General features: G+C 41.2%; 2 long non-coding RNA genes across 2 annotated transcripts in view; one reads left to right on the top strand and one right to left on the bottom strand.

Moving 5' to 3' along the window:
- Positions 1-3,562: 3,562 nt before the first annotated feature.
- The window catches only part of LOC109246172 (uncharacterized), a 40,836-nt gene continuing 24,958 nt past the window's right edge, over positions 3,563-19,440 (top strand). Inside the window, exon 1 of the long non-coding RNA XR_002071242.2 lies at positions 3,563-3,744. This is a non-coding gene — a long non-coding RNA (uncharacterized LOC109246172). The remainder of the gene's footprint in view (positions 3,745-19,440) is intronic.
- On the bottom strand, positions 5,438-10,380 carry LOC109246173 (uncharacterized). Its single transcript, XR_002071243.2, has 2 exons — positions 10,242-10,380; positions 5,438-5,671 (listed from the first exon to the last, which is right to left on the bottom strand). It is a non-coding gene; the product is annotated as an uncharacterized LOC109246173 (long non-coding RNA).

Raw genomic sequence — 19,440 nt, forward strand, 5'->3', positions numbered from 1 at the left:
TATCATCCTCATCTCCACAAGTGTAAACTCTGTTGCTTTAAACTGGATTTACTGGAGTCTAGATATTTAATCCTAAGAATTTTCCTTAACATTAGTTACATTGTTGAATACAATGTATCTCCTTCATGATTGAAGATAAAGGCTGACACATACCACATGAAAAAGGCTTTCACAGAATAAACTTTAGGTTATGTTGTATCAAATACAAAACAAAAGCCACCTCTATCCCTCCAACAGAACAAATAAAAGCAAAACGCCTTGCCACTGTGAAAAAGGGCATTAGGTAGGTATCAATATTGCTCCTATAATTTGGAAGGGGCAAGGACAGTTTGTTCTTTTCTGTGTACTGTTTTCTTCACCTTCCCTCACTCCCAATAAATAGATATTTGCTTTGAGTAACGTTTAACACAGTCCAGCGATGCCTTATATGAGTAAATGGCTTGTATTGATTTTGAAACTCATACTTGTAGGAGGATATTTTAACAGGTTTTTTGAAAGAACACAGCACTTCAAAAATCAAACGCATTTGGGACTAATTGCAGAGTCAAACATCTTAATTTGAACTAGGAGAAAGACAAGAACAAATGAAAAAATATGAAGATCCATAGTGAAAAGCAGTAAAATAATCTAAGTGAATCATTTTATTAAAACGGCTGTTTCACTATAAATAAGGAACCATAAAAAAATACAATTTGTATATTCTGTTACAAAAAGCCTCACTCTAGGCAGCCAACTACTAAAATTTTATATGAAAAAAAAAGATGCTCCCCTAAGGAAAATGTGCATATCTGCTGTTTCTTTTTAACAAAGATTGAGATGCTTATAAAGAACTTAGCAAAGTCTTCTAAAAATAAAACCTATTTCACCGTCCCTCACCCCCTCCACTGCACACACTGTGTATGTGAGGGTTTTCTTTTTTTCCTATTCACGCGGAATTGTCTGACTCCAATTTAAATTGCCAGTCAGTGTTTCACAGCTTTGCACAGCACTTTCTAATCTTTTCCTCTTGGGCATCTCTATTTGAAATGAAGCTTTACTGTCTCTCGTATATCCGAAACAAACAAGTGTACCTACTTGATGGTTTAATCGTAACTGGCTAAGCTCAAAAACTGAGCAGTGAGTTCAGGAAAAATGCATGGGACACAACCAGCCGATGAAATCAAAACCCTCAGCAGAGATGCAAATGATATTTTATTATTTGAAACAGCTGCTGTATAGCCTCAGCCACTAATGTTTTTTTCTTTACGGATTTTTCCTGAATAACTTTATGAAGGTGTGGTATATCCTTTCATGATTTCCCTGGTGACCAAAGCTTTCGTGCCATTTTTACCTTGCTCCAGGTAATTTGGGGAAATACCACAGACATGTATCATTACAGAGTCTGTATTGTTGTTTAGTTGCTAATTGATTCTCAAAGGAAGCAGAATGATGCTGTCACTACAGTACATTAAAAATCCTTCAATTTAAGCATGGGTATTTTCGTGAAATTAAAACTGCTAGCTATTCTGTATATTTGACTGCAGAAAGCTTTTATGGAGGAGGTTATAATAAATTTTGCCTTTTATTAGCCGAAAAAAGGAAATCTGTGCAAGTTTTCAGGACTGAGATGCTTTTCCACTTAAAAAAAAAAATTATACTCTGCTTTTAACTGTTGAAGAACTTGATGTATGTCACGATAAAAGCTTAATCTGGATGCTTTTAACCCATGGTCCAAGAGGACTCATGCCCTGTAATGAGAATCTCACAGGGCTGTGCAATAAATACTTGTTTTAAAAATGGTTTCATCTGTCTTGAGTCTTTACCAGGTAATCCTGTTGTTAGTGTCTGTGTGGTAATGAATGCTGTGATATAATGGAAACTTTCACAAATAAAGCGTCCTTACTTTAAAAACTGAGCCTGGTGTCGATTTTTTTACAGGTACATTATTTCTGCGAATGGGTTTATCAGCAGTACAACAACATTACAAGACAAGCTAAGCCATAAAAAGGATTAAGTGGCGCTGTGTAATACTGATTAAGTAACAGAGCGATACAGGCGAGCTGTGAGTAACTAGTTCTGCCAAGTCTTCTGAAACAACACAGTCATAAAAGTTTACTTTCCTTGCAGACCCGACTCTTTCCTCTGGGACCTTCTCTAACTGTTCAAACGTGAGCTATTCTACGGTCGCTAAATTCTGCCTCCGTTAAAAACAGTCATCAACAACAAAAATCCTTTTTGGGTCTTCCTGTTTTAATAATGCTTCTGTGATATGCAGTTCAATTCGCGGCTGCCACTTCCCCTCGGGTGTGATTCTTAACCTCTTCGGTTTCCTTACCTGTAAAATGAGGGTAACAAGGCTACCTGAAAAGGCCAATGTGAGGATCAAAGAGATAATGCCTAAAATTCCTTAATACAGCACCAAGCCCATTTTAAGCACAGAAAATCTTAACTGTTATTAAGGGAGATAATGGACAAATCATTTTCCCCAATAATAAATATGTTATGAGCAAGAGACCTGCATTTGTCTTTTAAATCTACAGAGATGGACTTCAAGTTTTATTTTTATTACAACACTAAAGAGTGGCAGATACCCCCAGGAATATCGTATAATGCCGTGCCCTGAAATTTAAGATCGGTGCAAAAGGAGATTTCAGATACACATACATTTAAAATGCTTTTTATCAATGACTTGGATTATTTGCCCAAATAATATACTTAATGTGACGAATATTCCCAAACTGGAGTTGACTCGCTGACGATCCTTTACCTGTCAGCTGCTTACAAGAATGGTCAGCCAGTTCAATTTTTATGTGAGAAATTAGTTTCAGAAGATAATTTCATCCATATTACTTGAAATGCTTTTCATATGGGCTATGGAGTGTTATAAATTCTAATTTAATATAAGGCAAAGGAAAAAAGGGAGGGGGGAGAAGTCTGTGGATTTCACACAAGGAATCCATTCCACATTGTTTTCACTAGTTTTTCCAAGACCCTGAGGGAATCCAACAATAGGTTATATCAAGTGCAATTAGAATCATAATGCAGAAGCCAGTAAATTAAGACAGATGTCGGTATTTCAAAAACTAGTCTGTTGTCCTTATATTTGGACACAATTCATGAGATGCGTTAGGAAGAAACAACATCTCCTCTTCAATGCATCACAATTATTTTCAGAAAACAGGAAGAATCCCCCACCTATCAGTGCAACTCCAAAATCTCACCCCGAACCCTGATTCTACAATAGGATGACCGTAGATTACGTAACTGTACCCAAACCTGGAACCCTAGATTTTAAGTGTTTAAACTTCATTTTGCCTGTCACCTTTCCGGGCTATGCGGCAAACAGGTGTGGGCTGGAGTGGGGTGCCTTGGGGAGGAGGCCGGGGACAACTTGGGTAATAGGCTGAGAAGCACCGAGCAACGCTTTGTTATTAGACATCAGTGTGCTGTTACCGACAGAGCGAAACTGCCTTTGCTTCGGGAGGGCCTCTCTGCTCCGGCTGGAGAAAACTGGAGAAGGAGGAACCACCGTGGACCTGGGCTGGGGAAGGGGGCAGGGTGTCAGCGATGGAAACGGCTCCTGCGGAGGAAGCAAGCTGATGGCAGGCGAGCGGCCCAGGGAGGCAAGCCGAGGGAGAGCCGAGGCACCAGTTCCTGAGCATTTCCTAGAAAACTACTCTTCGGTTTTCTGTCAAAACAGAGAGTAGCAGTGGAGGGACCAACCCCAGAGGACCTCTTCAGCGAAAGAAACTCTGACTTTGGGAGGTATATTTTTATTTATTATCACAACACAGACTATAAATTTAAAAGCCGATTTGAGTAATTTCCCCGAGGAAGAAAGCTGACCCCGTTCCCACGGCTGCCCTGCCCTCCCAGTGCTAAGTGTGCCACAACACGTTTGGAATGCTTTCTTAAAAGTTCCAGATCATTCGACGACTCCCACTGCAGCAAGTCTCTCAGTGCTGGAACTCGGGCTTATGTCGGAGGGCGGGCGGGCAGTGGGCAGGCCTGGCAGCAGCTGTGAGGCTGGCCCCCACCCCAGGAGGCTTGGGGCAGGTGGAGGTGGAGCGGGAGGTAATGACCGTTCGGAGACAACCTATTTAAGCCACTGTTTGTTCTATAATAAAAATGACTCGGTGGCTCTGAGCATGAACTCTCAAAGGGAGGGTGCTGCAGGAGGCAGGTGGAGACTTTGTTTTAACCAAATGAACCAACAGGAGCTTGGGGCTTTGTTATGAGGAGGGCGGGCTTTGCAGTGGGCCTTCCTCCCTTCCTCAGGCTTGTTTGCTCATAAGGCAACTGCTGCCCCTGAGGGACTCTGTGGATGAGGCAGCTGCAACAGAGGACACAGGGTCAAGGATTGGGAAGGGCTAAGCATAACTCAGACACTTCAGGAAGGGGCTGAACGGAACACAGTTATGTGAGCCACCTTCCAAAGCACACAGGTACATAACACGTTGTCTCCCTTCTGTTATGCACATGTTTTCACAACAGCAGGAGCAAAATAACACCCACACCGTATCCTAAAGGGCACACAGTCTGAGCTGTGGCAACTGTCAGAAGCAATGATTTCCCGAACCCAGGGCCCCGGGGAGAGGAATCTCATAGGCCTCTGGAGAGGAGAAGCCCAGCTGAACCCAGTCCCCAGGGAGCCTCTCGTTGCTGCCCCAGAGACACCAACCTTCTCCGAGATTGCACGGGCATCAGGATGCGTGTGGATGCTGCAGGGGAATGTTAGCGTCACAAACCCTGATCCTCGCCCCATAACCTTCCCCCCAACCCCAATCTGGAATGATTTTTAATACGTGCTATTTGCTTATTTCAGGGAAAAGAGTCAATCTAGGTGCAAGAGGAGGGCAAAGAGAGTCCAGAACATTGGAGCAATAAAAGTGAAGTCAGACAAAACCGTGGAGTCTCAAAGCTTTCCTACAGACAGGGTTTCCGTATGGATGTTTACACCAAACAAAAGACAAACGACCCATTTGGTCCGGGGAATCACAGGGAGGGCAGCTCTGGTGGCGGAGCTGGGCTGTGGAGGGGTGTTATAGTGTCTGCGGCTGCCGGTTGGAGCTGCCCCCCAGCCCCCCAGTCTCCGGGCGTGCAAGGCTAGTGATTGGAGGACTCAGTCTCTGTCGGCCATCTCTCTGAAGCCCATTCCTGGCTCAGAGAATCTCCCTGCTGGAGAGATAGGGAGTCTTCTGCAGGTCTCTCCTGCAAGCTGCCTCGCCCGCTTTGTATTGTCTCCTGGCGTTTGCGTGCGCCCTGCTTGCATCTAATGTATATTTATTCTCAAGGACTGGGAGCCTCAGCGGGCAACTGAAATTTACGTGAGTGAATGGCCCAGCGGTACTGGGGAAGATTCATTATCTGTACATTTCTAGGTTATTTGACGTGGGAGATTTTAAGCAGTTTATGTGGCGAGGAGAAGGCAAAATGACAATGCGCAAACCTCCTATGATATGCAAAAAACATGCAGCCGACACAGAATTGCCGTTTATTAGATAATAAATGTGATGCCAGATTTTTCTAAAGAGCACCAGGGAAAATAAATACTCAAGGTATGGGCCAAAGTCCAAGGGCCAGCGCTGAGTCCTGCCCGTGGCTCTGGCCACCTCCTAGGGGCTCCACTCCTCTAGATGAGATTTGGTTCTCTTCACTGCAACATTATGAAGCAGGGACACTAAGACGACTCCTTTGAACATGAAAAATAGAAAGAAACCCCTTTTTAATCTTTGTTTTTATGGCTGCAAACATGATTACATAGAGGAAAATCAATCCCTATGGAACACGATAGATAATACAAAGTAATTGATTGGCCTTTATCATTTTCCGTTACGATATTAAAATAACTCCATAATATCAAGCGGCAGCCACTGATACATAAAGGAAAACAGGAGCTGATTATGTCTAAGGGTAATCAGGTCAGGGAAGTGTGAAGGTAAGATAAATAAGGTAAATACAAAAATGGAAAAAGGCTTAAAAAAAGCAAAAGGGAGTTGGTGGCAAAGAGTCTACATAATAGAAGGGAGATCTGATGTTGGGAATATCATTAAGCAATAAGCCACGAGAGACAGTCTATTGCAGCTGTGTGATTGCAGCATGTCTCGGTTGGTGTCCCAAGCCATAGGGGCCAAAGCTGAGTGACTTTAACTTCCCAGGAAGTGCAGTAATCCTTTCAGAATACAATGCCTGCAGCCTGACTGCTATCAGGCTATGAAATTTAGAAAATAAAATAGGGGAAGCATTTAGCAATTGGTATTTCCCAGGCACTGATGCCACCAGCATGGCATCACAAGCAGCCACTTAGAAAACCTGCATTTGCAGCCAACTTTCCAAACTGCCAGAGACCAGGGCAGCTTTGTCAAAACCCCAAATGCCATGGTTTGTGTCCTAATGGCAAGTAACTGAGGCAGAGCCGTTGAGAAAAATTGCATCAAAAGAAGGCCTAGGTACCTTATTCTGTGTTCTCGCCTATTTCCTCTTTCTGTGTACATTTATTCTCTCAACATGTATTCATATTGACAAATACACGCATAGAAGTTATTAATTATACCATTTTACACACCTATACATATATATCTTACATATATATGTGTGTGTTAAATAACACAAACACATACATGCTTCGTGTCTGATCGATAAATAAATACATTTAGGAGCTAGTTCATTAAAAATATACCAGATATTTGTTTTGGTCCCTGTGTCACTACCTAAAATGCTTCTAATTTAGATTTCTTAGCACAATGTCATACGTGTGTTAAGCAACCATCACAAATAACCCTGTTGTGGCTGGAAGTCAGTTTTCATATTCACATTTAAAACACAGTATAAAAATGTCATGCCCACCAGAGTGATCCAGGCTTTTGGCTAAGCAGCAATCAGGAATATAGCTTAAGGTGGTGAAATAAATCACCGTATGGGCTGTGAGTATTAGAGCACTGGTTAGCTGTGATACCCTCAAGAGATGTGGGAAGTAGTTGTTTACTCACAGAAGGACTCCAGATAGTATAGAATTTGTTCTTAACTTTTCTAAATCCTGGGGAGTTGAACTTATTTGTTCATTCATTCACTTATTCATCCCACTAATTGAAGGCCTATTACAGGTCTAGAACTGAACTTGGTGCTGAGGTGGCAGAGATGATCTCAAGGGGCATACAGGCAATTAGGGAGCATTGCTATATTTGAACAAATATATGAAAAGGTCCTAGTAGATAAGACACAGTTGCTACAAAACACAGGGGAAACAGAAGTCAGGGAAAGGATTCACAGAGTTAGGTATGGATGGAAAGATCATTTATAGACAGAAAAGATGAGGAAGGGCATTTTAGGCAGCATGACATTCATATAAATGGTCCAAAGACATAAAGAGGGGTAATGTGTTGGGGAAAATAGGAATGGCTGGAATGGTGTGCTGAGTGCATGGGATGGAGTGAGGGGAGACTGACAGTTTTCCCTCTACAAAATGAAAAAGCTGTAGATGTGGTTAAGCAGAGATAGAGTCTGATTGGATTCTTTTAGAGTGATGGCACTTTGCTATAGGGTAGAGAACAGTTGGAGTAGGGAAAAGAGGGACTATCACACCATGCAGTAAGACACCGACCTGGGTGAAGCCTAATGAACTAGCTGTGCTAAGTGCAAAACGATCCCATCAAAACAGTCATACCATGTACATCAAATGTTCTCGGCAGCAAATGACAGAAAGCTGAAGCAGCATCTCATCTATGAGAGGTTCTGTATGTGGCCTGTATGTGGCCCTGTATGTGGCCTGTCAGGGTTCCAGCTCCATTTCTCGGTCATTCTCTTAGCCATGACTCTTCCATGTGCTGACTGTCCTTGGACTGGTGGCAATATGGATGCAGCAGTTCTAGCAGACTTATCTGAATATACAATGTCCAGAGGACATTTTTTAGTGTCTCTTTATTAGGAATGAGGAGTCCTTTCCCCAGAATTTTCATCAGGCCTCCCCTCATTTTCATTGGCTATATGAAGTCAGATGCCTATTCCTAATCCAATTACTGATAGATAAGGTTTTATAACAGACATCAGAGAGTCAACTACTATTCATGTCGTGCTTTCCTTTCAACATCTTTCCTTTTGATCTTGTATCTCCCCTACTGAAATAACTTCTAGGTGGTTCTGTAATTAGAATTGCATTATTCCATGCCATCCTGTGTACAAATACTGCTTCATTTCTTTATCAAAATCAGATTACATCTGGTTAATCACCATCCATGAGGATTGATGAGATGTCTTCTATCAATTACTGTGCATGGTTTTCCTTCCTTCCTTCCTTCCTCCCTCCCTTCCTTCCTCCCTCCCTTCCTTCCTTCCTTCCTTCCTTCCTTCCTTCCTTCCTTCCTTCCTTCCTTCCTTCCTTCTTCCTTCTGATGCATTGGAATCCTACTGTTTACACAGATCCGGAAGATGCAAGAAGGTCCTGGCTCTCAATCCAGGGTGCCTCCCTGTGGTGCGCCTAACTCAACCTGTGAAGTCTACTCAGATGTGGTTTGAGGTCCCCACATTCTCTTAAAACCTGCAAATCCCATCTAATTTTCAGGGCCTGGAGAACCAAGCCCTATCTGGTATGGAGGGTTAAGTTCTTCAGACAAATTCAGTGTAATGGTCTCAGTTGGTACGCATAGGTCTGTTAGTGATTGTTTGCTGAGGTCCATCTCTACCTGACAAATTCCCCCCAAACCTTGAGGACCCAAAAACCTGGCACCCTAGTGGGGGAGACAGGAGGTGTGCTGGGGGAAATTAATTTCATTTCTTCCTGATGAGCCTAGAACCAGCCAAATAAGACATAATTATTCAATTGTGCAATGTACAGCGGTAAGAATTCCTAAATGCCCTGATATAGTGCATCAGTGTATTGAAGGAGTAAACACAGGTATCTTGGGCCAGCTTGAGTCTAAATTGGTCTTTTAGAGGAAGTCAGATTTTGAGGGTTTTCTAATCCTGCATGTCCAGTATTTCCTTCTTCCATTACCTTTGCTCTTCAAGACCCACCCCCTCCCCCCGCCACACACACACACACAAAACCCCAAAATCAATTTCCCAAGTTTACTGATTTGAGGTGCTTATTAGCAGGGAATGATTTGATTGATTAAATCACATGAAATATGAACAACTGACAACCCTGATTAAAGTGATATTCTTACCAGGGATATTTAAAATGTAAATCTCTCTGGGGCACCTGGGTGGCTCAATCGGTTAAGCGGCCGACTTCGACTCAGGTCATGATCTCGCGGTCCGTGAGTTCAAGCCCCGCGTCGGGCTCTGTGCTGACAGCTCAGAGCCTGGAGCCTGTTTCAGTTTCTGTGTCTCCCTCTCTCTGACCCTCCCCTGTTCATGCTCTGTCTCTCTCTGCCTCAAAAAATAAATAAACGTTAAAAAAAATTAAAAAAAAATGTAAATCTCTAACCCAGATGAATTGACCTGTAATGGTGGTTTTCAGGCATTAGGGAGGAACCTAATTACTAGGAAAGTTGCAGGTGCGACCTCTTAAATTCACACTATGTGGTTGAGCAGCACCTTTTAAAAAACCTCTATTTAAAATATCGGCTGAAGGGGCTTTCTTCCCCACAAAACAGTGACTCCCTTGAGGGCAACACAATGCCTCAGCCCCTAGCACAATTCCTGTCACACAGCAGCTTCATGTTGTTTGATGGTTGCTTAAAGCATCTTTTTACAATTAATCTGTTACATGGGCTCTGGGGGAATCAAAAGGAAAATGAAGAGATCACTTTTTTTTCTTTTTCATTCATTAAATGATCCATATTTTCTTAATCTCTCACTGCATTTATATTCTGTAAATCTCTATTTTCCAGTTTGAACTGTCTTAACTTCCTCACAATTCCCTTAAAATGCAGAATTCCCATCAAGGCTTAGTATTTTCTATCTGGATCTTTAAGTGACCAGTGAAGAAATTCCCATGGTTGAAGTATTCATGCATTGGGTTTGTGTACCAGAGGACTTAACTTGCCTCTTAGCTCCTTTAGATGCCCAAATGTGTTTCATAAAGATTTCTTCCAGGTAAGATTTCTCTGAATTTTTTATGTCATTTTTCTAAAGAGTTAAAAATCTATTTCGGCATGAGCTTGTGGTTTGGGTTTAAATTTTGAGGGGTTCGTTTCCTTTGAGCTGGAATAAGATTGTAAGTATATGTAGGTTCTAGGGATAATTCTCACTCGTTCTTTAGCAGAGGTGACACTCTTGCAAGGTGAACCAGCATTAAGGCCTCATACATTCCCCTGGCCTACCTCCAAAATGCTTCATGCTTGTTATTTCATGTTATAATAGATCATTATGTTGTCTGTTCACCATCTTTTTCTCTCACCAATTGTCCCTTCCAACCTGGTGAAGATGTTGGTCACAAGCTGTTGCCTCCTCTGCCATGGTGGCAGGCATGTGACTCAACCTGGGCCAATCAGGTTACTCTCCTCTGCTCTTGTGATTGTTCCATAAGTGGGCACATGACCCAGACATAGCCAATCAGAGTCATCCTCAGGAATTTTGCTGAATTTGTTAGGGAAGAAGCCCTTCTCTTTGCAATAAACTGTAAAGATGACAGAAGCTTTGAGTTAATTTACTGGGGACTATTTTTGCCACCAGGTGCAAAGAACTTACCATGTACAAAGAGAAATTAGAACCAGGAGATGGTTGGATGGATGAAGGGAGGGAGATAAAGAGAAGGATCACTGATGACAATGTTCGGGGGCCTGACTCCAGCCATATCCAAAAATCTGAACAATTATCTTTTTTTTCTGTTTAAGCTAATTTGAACTAGGTTTCTATAAATTATGTCAAGAAGACCCCAAATAAGCAAACAAATATGTTTCCTTTTTATCTATGTTAGCACAAATGATATATCTTTACAAGATAAAGGTGCATATATACATTTTTAAATTTTTTTTTTAAGAGAGCATGCAAGCAGGGGAGGGGCAGAAAGAGAGGGAGAGAGAGAAAGAGCATTCTAAATGTGACAAGAATGGTCTGTTAGTTACTAGAGCTTAATTTCACTTAGCCCTCCTAATTTCTCTGTATTATTATTTCCATTATATAGATGATCACATATAGAAAGCTCACAGTGAGCCAGGCTTTAAAACTAGTTCTAACTTCCCAACTCACAGCTCTTTGTACAACACTACTTAGAAGAGTAACTTCAATCTGAAGATTTTTCAAGCAAAGAATAAATTAATTTATAGAATAAATTATATATATCCTTGACGACAAAAAAAAAAAAGATCAATGCATGAATCAATAAAGTTTAATTCAATTACACTCATCTCTCAATTATCAGCAATAGAGAGGTTATGAGGAAAGCAGATTACTTGCAAATTTTATGTGGCTAAAACTCATAAATAATATGTGCATAACTGAAAGCTGCCAACACACGGCACTCTCAGCTGTAAAAAGAGATTGGTTGTAAGTGAGGTGTGATGATTGCCATGTTAGGTCAACTTACTCCTCCAGAGTTTATGGCAAATAATTATTTACCAGATGGAATTTTCCCTAAAAAATTTCATTTACTTGACTTCCTCTTTACTTACCTTATTTCATCATAAGGTTGAGCCTATTTAAAAATAACTTCTGGGATATTATTTGGGAGAGAAACATACACTTACTTTATTCCAGAGGGAAAACAAAAGATTTTCTAAACATCAGCCTAATCCATAGAATGGAGTAGAGGCACTATGTCTATTCTCCATGAGGAAGTCTGAGAGAGCAGAATAAATATTGTGTGGAAAATCCAGAAGGGACCTCTGTCATAGAGTCTAAATTATGAGGTGTTTTCAGGAAACATGCATTTTATCCCAGGTCAAGGCCAGCTGGGGTTGGAAAGGCAGTCTCCAATGATTTGACATTTTCCTGATACCTCCTGGAGGAAATATTCAGGTTCCTAGAGGGGAGTGTGTTTTGGGCTGACAGCTCATGTCTATTTTCAAAGCACCATTACCTATGGCAGGTGATGAAATACTCTGTAAGTTCTGACATGGTGAAGGTTGGAATAATTCAACAGGGTCTTGCCCTCATAGGTTGCAATTACTGCATTCCCTATGAGTCTTTACAGACCCCTACCTCATGTGTCTACATACACACACAGACACAGAGAACCATTCACACGCACACACATGTGCATGCACACACAGACACATGCGTGCCTTTTCATACATGCAGACACTGCTAATTTCTTAACTTTGCACCATTAAAAAAAGTCTTTTAATTTTGGTGCTCTGTAGTAGGGATAATATTGTAAAAATATTAAGCTACATATTTTATTGCCCTTTAAATCTTCTTCCCTTGAAGTCTTCTACCTCCAAGACTGAGCACGAATGGTATGATCCCTGGGAAAGTATCAGTTAGGGAATGTACCACCCGGAATAAAGAAATCAAAACTGTGATTGCTAAGAATGGAATGTGTACACCCCACCCCCACCCCATTCCTATATTGAAACCCAAATCTCCAATGTGCTGGTATTTGGAGAAGGGGCCTTTGAGAGGTAGTTAGGTCATAAGGGTGGAGCCTTAATGATGGAATTAGTGCCCTTTTAAGAAGAAACATGAGAGAGCTTGCTTCCATTCTCTCTCTCTCTCTCTCTCTCTCTGTCTGTCTGCCACATGAAGACACCATGAGAAGATGGCTATCTGCAAACCAAGGAAATGGCTCTCACCAGGGACCAGATCAACCACCACCTTGATCTTGGGCTTCCCAGACTTCCCAACTATGTAAAATAAATATTTGTTATCTTAGCCACCCAGGCTATGGTAATTTGTTACAGCAGCCTGAGCTAAGTCAATGATGAAAGAGATATTCTGGTTATGGAGGAAGGGATTGTGCTTTCTGTCCTATGGGATGTAGAAGGAGAAAAGGTGGGGCTAAGGAAACAAATTTAAAACCTGTTCTGACTAACTGATCTGGATCTGGGTGGTTACCACAGGTAGGTCACAGACCTCCAGTTGGGCTAGTGAGATCCAATTTTGGAAACAGTCATCAAGGGAGATGGCCTAGTTGTCCAAGAATTTTGCTGATTTACAGCTGTTCATTTCAAAGGTGAGCACAATCGGATGTCCAGCCAGGGCACACTCAAAGGCTAAGTCTGTCAGCCTATCATGGACATCTGCCATGAAACCAAGAACTCTGCATCCCCCGATCATGACGGCTGCAACTCATCCTCTATATCCAAAGCACCATCTGATGAAAGAGGGGAAAGGAAGAAGCAGTTTCATTAGGGATCGAGCTTTGAATCTACTGGAAAATTATCCCCAAAAAACTATGTAACCAGGAGGAGCTGAAATGTCATTAATAGGCAGATTTAAAGTCAAAGCCTATTTCTACCCACCCTTCACCCCCATCAGCAGCTACCCAGCAGGGGGAGAGCTTATAAGAAAGATTCTATCACTTGTAGAAAATAATGAAGTTCCTTTTTCTTTGCACATCTGGTATGTTAATTGTGACCCTACCAACATAAGTAATACCTGCAGCATAGTTTTCGAATCCCTGCTAGGACAAATGGCATTTTCTGAGTCTGTCATTCTCTGGGCCCAGGAATAGCATCACTGAGTAAAACTTACCAAAGCACCCCATGTCTTTCTCATTTAGCTTCAACAGCCTTCCAAGTTTGGTTGGTACTTGTTCAGAAAATGAAAAATGCCTTTTGGCCTACGTTTCCCGGCACAGATAAAGATCCTAATTGTGCCATTACAAGCTGGTACATAAATCTGTGTCAAGTTTCTCATAATATTATATCTGCAAGTGAGATCTTGAAGGTATTGTTCTTCCTTTCACCTAATGACAGAACAGAATGCTTCATTGAAAGATGGTAAAGAAGGATGATTGAGTTCAATTCGGCCTGAGCATTTGAGTTTGTGTATTTTAGGGGAAATGGACTCAGAAAACAGACCAGAGTTTTCAAACATACCAACAAGACTGGCTGAAACATCTGGAAAAATCCCTTTGAGATTGAAAACATGTGATGCACAACAAAGGCAACAAGTCTATGTTTTTATGGTTTTTTGATTGCAGTGGAGAAGCTGAATTGCCAGCCATCCAAGATCCTAAATTGGTCCTTGTTAATACCTGGGATTATTTGCCAAGATATCAGGATGGGGAGGACCAAAAACCTCTGAACAAGGAGAAAATAAGCTGTTAAATATTTAATATACACTCCTTACAAATTTAAGGGAGTCAGAAAAAAAATAACCAAAACATCAAAAATAATTGGATTAGGAGTTAGTAGATTTCGCCCAAATCTCACTTTTATTGTGGCTTTTCTTCTCCCCTGCAAGGATATTTACTATAATTAATAAGAAGCCTTTGTATTTATTAGCATCTTTATTCCAAGTAGCTCAGAGGCTCCACAGACATTCTTTTATTGTTTCTCACAACATCTCTGAGAGATTTTGGCAAGAGGATGGGTATTATCCTTGTTAAATCTGGTGCAGGAAAAGCAACTGTTTTCAAATGAAATTTACAAAAAGCACCTCTTAGGCTGAAATCTAAATTGCTGTTAAGGAATTCTCCCTTGGGAATGTTTTTCTCCCCTTTCCTCTTTAATTTAAAGTGTGAGACTGTCATTTCTGTCATTAGTTATTGCAGTAACTTTTCCCTCTTCAGACCAAGGTCAAAAGTCCCCCGCTGTTAGTCTATCCATGAAAGTGCTTGAACATACACAGCCTCATATCATGCATATTTATGCTGCAGAAGTATTAGAGTAAACATAAGAGGGATGAATTATTAAGGGCAAAGTAAGACTGATGAAATGCTGTTAGTTTAGATATTTGACTGATTTGTACATTTATGAGCTGACATGAAGTATTTGAAGGCAAAGGAAACAAACTTGGTCTTGCTGCTAAGCCAGCTTCTTAAGAATAATAAATCTTAGGGATTGAGAACAGAACAAAATCTATCTATTTATCTATCTATCACCTATCTATCCATCTATCTATTTGCACATATATGTGTTTACATAATTACATATTAATGGCTTATTTCCAGAAATGCACAAAAGCTTCCACTCCATATTTATCAGGATGCCTAGGCCCTGACTATTCTGCTGAACTGAGGCTTCCTTTGGCCCTTTGTTCTCCTGTAGATCTTTAGTTGCTTTGGACTTTTAAAAATAAAATTGAAGAGTTAGTATTTACTTCCAAGGCCACTTACACTTAATCACCAACCCCCTTGTCTGGAACTAAGGTTCATTTCCAGAACCTTGGCTCTGATGTGAACGGGCAAACCTCACACAATTTCCAGGTGTCTCTTTGGTGACAATTCTTCTTCCATGTTAAACAGCTCCAATTGTTTGGTGCTTAAGGGCCATCGTGCATTACAAAGCCTAACGTCAACTCTATTGAAGACTAAGAATCTGGTAAACAAGGGTCAGTAGATTTCAAGAGAAAATAGGTCAGTCCTTTTATCTGCTATACTTGTTCTGCCTTTTTTTTATGGGGACTCCTCTCTGATTGCTTCGGATCGGCTAGACAGGGACTGCTGATAGCTCCTGTCTGCTGCTGCAGTTTGTTAGAATTCGTGTAAAGGGGTGGCAAAGCTGAAAAGACACATTGGGCAAGAGGCGATTTTTCCTGGTCCCCTTTGTAGGTGTTCTGTGAACTAGGTGCTGAAATGACCCTGTGGGCTGGGGAGATGTGGGGCTGAGGATAGGTGGATGAAAGGAGCCCGTTAAAAGGGGCCGAATTTTATGCTCAGGAAGAGAAGGACAGATTCTAATTCCCAAAGCTGAGTCCCATTTGATGCAATCTCTCGGTTATTTTTCTTTCTGTAATTGAAGAGGTGGTAAGTTATCAGAAAGAAAAAAAAAATCACAAAATAAAACACGCCACCGAAGTCATGACCTGGAAAAGGCTTTACTCTTTAGTTTTGCATAAAGGGAATCAGAATCATTTTCTCCAAATCATGGATGTTATTGTCATCTGATGGGAGCGAAGAGGTCTTTCTATCATGCTCTTTAGGAAAATGGCGACAGTGACCAACAACTTATTGCTTGATGTGTTTTGACTCTTAAAATTATTTTTCACGCTGACAGACTCCTTAAGGCACTCAGGGCAGGAGAACCATGTCCCCACCAAATAGACACATTTCACAAAGTTCCATTTAAATAGAAGAGTGTCACATTGTCCAGGTAGTGCTTATCATTTAAAAAATAATTATTTCTTCCCTATTGCTTATAATGACTACTTTAAAGCTCAAAAGTGAAATCTATTTCCTCACCTCAATTTTCTCTCCTCCATCAGGTTTGCATACTCTGTGGGGCTTCTGGCGACTGCTGGGCTGCTGGCATTGATCTTTTCTTTCCCTGGGGGGGAAAAAAGTGGCCTTGAAATTTTTCCTTTGGGGAAAAATATCACACCTTTTACCAGACAACCAGGTTTTCTCTCCTTTCTTCTGATTTGGGTTATTTTGTGTTATTCAACAGTCTTGTGCTGGCTTGGCAGTCATTTACATATTCCTTCATGTATGTATACACTTAAATATTGATCTATTCATTCATGGAATATTTTGATGCCTCTCACGCGCCAGGCATTGTGCAAAGTGTCGAAGATGATGCAGTGACTATAGCAGACGTTGCACTTACCTTCATGGAGCTGTAGGCCCATTAGGTTCCATTAAATTGGGGAGAAAATTATACCCACTATTTATTGTGTAGTTGGTTGTTCTCATTTCCATATAAAATGATAAGAATATTTTTGCCAAAGAAGATAGCTGTGATAAGGAGCTTACCTTTGGATTCACTAATCTTGACAATAATCTACTAATTACTCTGTTCAGTTCTCCCACGGTGTAATGGGCTTTTAGAGATATTAGAGCAATTCTGAAAGGTGGGGAAAAGAAAGAAGTCATGGTATATTTAGACTTTCAGAAGTTATGTGGAAGACTAGGAATTAATATAGTATATTAATTTCTCAGTCAGTTCACCTGATTAGTGAAGAGAATTTCAATCGCTTTATTATGCATCTTAAACCTGGATCGGACCTTGGTGCTTTTTTAAGCACTGGAGAAAAGTTAAGTTTTTGTTAACTAAAATGCACAGCTCTGGATCCCAGTGTTTGACCTCCACAAACGCTTTTGAATTGTGTGCCTCAAGTCAAGGCCACGCAGGGTGGCAGCAGCCTTCGTTTCCCATGTGTGAGATTTGGTGAGCAGGATTTGACTTTGGTCTGTGGTTTTACTGAATGCAGATTTTTCTCCTGGACTCTGAACTGTGGACCAGAGGAAGGTTCTACTGCCAAGAGAGTGAAGGGCAAAAGGAGACAAATACTTTTCTGACCTCTCACTTTAAAGCCGCTCACCCCTGTTTTATTGCTCTTTCAACACTGCATCAAAGCAGGAAACTTTAAAGTCTCAGTGAAGCAGGAGGATACAGCTTTTCCAGGGACCAGGGTAGCTTTAATTAAAATTGGGTTGTATTTGGGAATGTTTTGCTTTGTGTTTGAACCAAAAAAAGAAGTGAAGGAGACGGAGAGAAAAGTACAGCAGTGGATTATCTCCCTAATGGCAAAAAAGATCAATTAATTTACAATGGGGGGTGGGGTGGGGGGTGGGAAGAAAGAACTGCACTACAGATTTACAAAGTGTTCATTATCTATGGACTTTGGATATGAACCATCATCAGCCTAATATCCAAGGCAGAGATCTGACAGTGCCCACCCTGAATTCAGGGGCCAGTTGATAAATTAAAAATCATTTTAAAATTTAATATTAAAATTGATAATTGCTCTGTGGGAAATAGATTTTTCTGAACTTCTACCCTTTTCCTGCAGTGCTGAGCAAATGCAAGGCGATAAACTGTCCATTTGTCACAATGATAGATAGACAAATCCTACTTTTGCCCTTGTTCCACAGTACTCCTACATTTCAATTAAGGAGAATAAGTGCTACCATTTGTAACATGTAGTCATATTGTCCTCTATAGCCTTTTAAGGCTCACAGAATTCTCTTTAGGAATGGGAAAAAGTCCCTCGACATACCCTTACAACCATTGGGGTGCACTGCCCGTGTCTTCAAGGGACATGGTAGGGGAGCTAGAGAAGAAGGCTGGTGATCAAACATCACCTGGGATGGAAGAGATTGAGAACCTGATAGATACTGAGGGTCAACAGTGGAGGATGGGAGATTCTGATTAAACTGCTTTAGGATTCTTGCAAAATTGGACAATGCAGAAATGAACACAGCAGCCTGAAAGTTAGGTGCTAGTTGACAAGAGAGTTCAGGGGAACCTGACTAAAATTTGCTCAAGGAGAGACTGTTTCTCAAGGGAGCTAGAGTAGGTGGCATCTATTTCCCATTCCATCGATGTTAGGCTTGGCCACCTGCCCTGCTTTAGGCCATTGGACCATTAGAGGATATGACACTAGCAAAGGCCTTAAGTATGCTCATTGGGCCTGCCCACTTGGGTTCCTCTGCTCATCATGAGGAGACCAAGTCCTATGCTGTTATTGCTTCTTCACCTGGGGCCCCAGAATGAAGCACACAGAGCAGCAGACATGCATCTGACCCAAGGCTCGTAGCCAATCCCAGGCACCCGAATCTGAAGCAGAGGTGCCCCAGACAACCTGCAGACCTGTCAGTGAGCATAAGAAGTGCTTGCTGTTGAAAGCCACCAAGTTTGGAAGGTGGTTTATTATGCAGCATTCATTGCAGCCATAGTTGCCTAATATATCATTCCTCAAGGAGAACCTCCAACGGCCTCAAGACTATGACGCATTGCAAACATTTATCACGACTGTAAGGAATCTGTATCTTGTTTACCACTCTATCTTAGCATGTGGCATACAGGAAGTTCTTCATAAGTGTGTGTTGAAGAATAAATGAAGGCTTTTCCAGGTCAAGTTTCTCTCTATTTCATAACATACCCAATTGCCTTGCCTCCTAGATAATGTTCTTAGTAAGCCGTCTTGAAAGATGTGACTTTGTTTTCAGCTGTGTCTGTCCTCAAGTATTTATGATTTTGAACAGGAGATAATATGGATTAGTAAGTACTGTGAGAAAGAAGTGTTTGGAAAGCACAAAGTCTGGGGACTGGATTCAGACTGACAACAAGGTCGTTAGGGCATGGGGAATGTAAGATGTCCCAGTAGACCCTGGGGAGGAAATGTTTGAGTCATTTTAGAGATGTCAGTGCCAAATATTGAAGCTAATAGTAGTAGTTAGGCATTTGCATTAAGTGCTTTACATTAAGTGTCTCATTGGAGACAGATATTCTGATTATTCTTATTTTATAAATGTGGGAAGTAAGGTTTAGAAACCTCAGGTAACTTGCCTGAGGTCACAGAGCCAGTAAGTGGTGGAGATGGGCTTATATCCAGGGCTGATTGACCCCAACATCAACTTATAAGATCAAGCAATAACTATACTATCATCAGTATAGTTATTGATCCTGGGCCGCTGGACCCAAGCTGCTGTTGTCCTTGATCCTTGATTTTATTTCTCTTATTTGGTTCATT

This window comes from Panthera pardus, unplaced genomic scaffold (genome assembly GCF_024362965.1).
Source record: "Panthera pardus isolate Hobbes unplaced genomic scaffold, ASM2436296v1 HiC_scaffold_11, whole genome shotgun sequence".
Taxonomy (NCBI): Eukaryota; Metazoa; Chordata; class Mammalia; order Carnivora; family Felidae; genus Panthera; species Panthera pardus.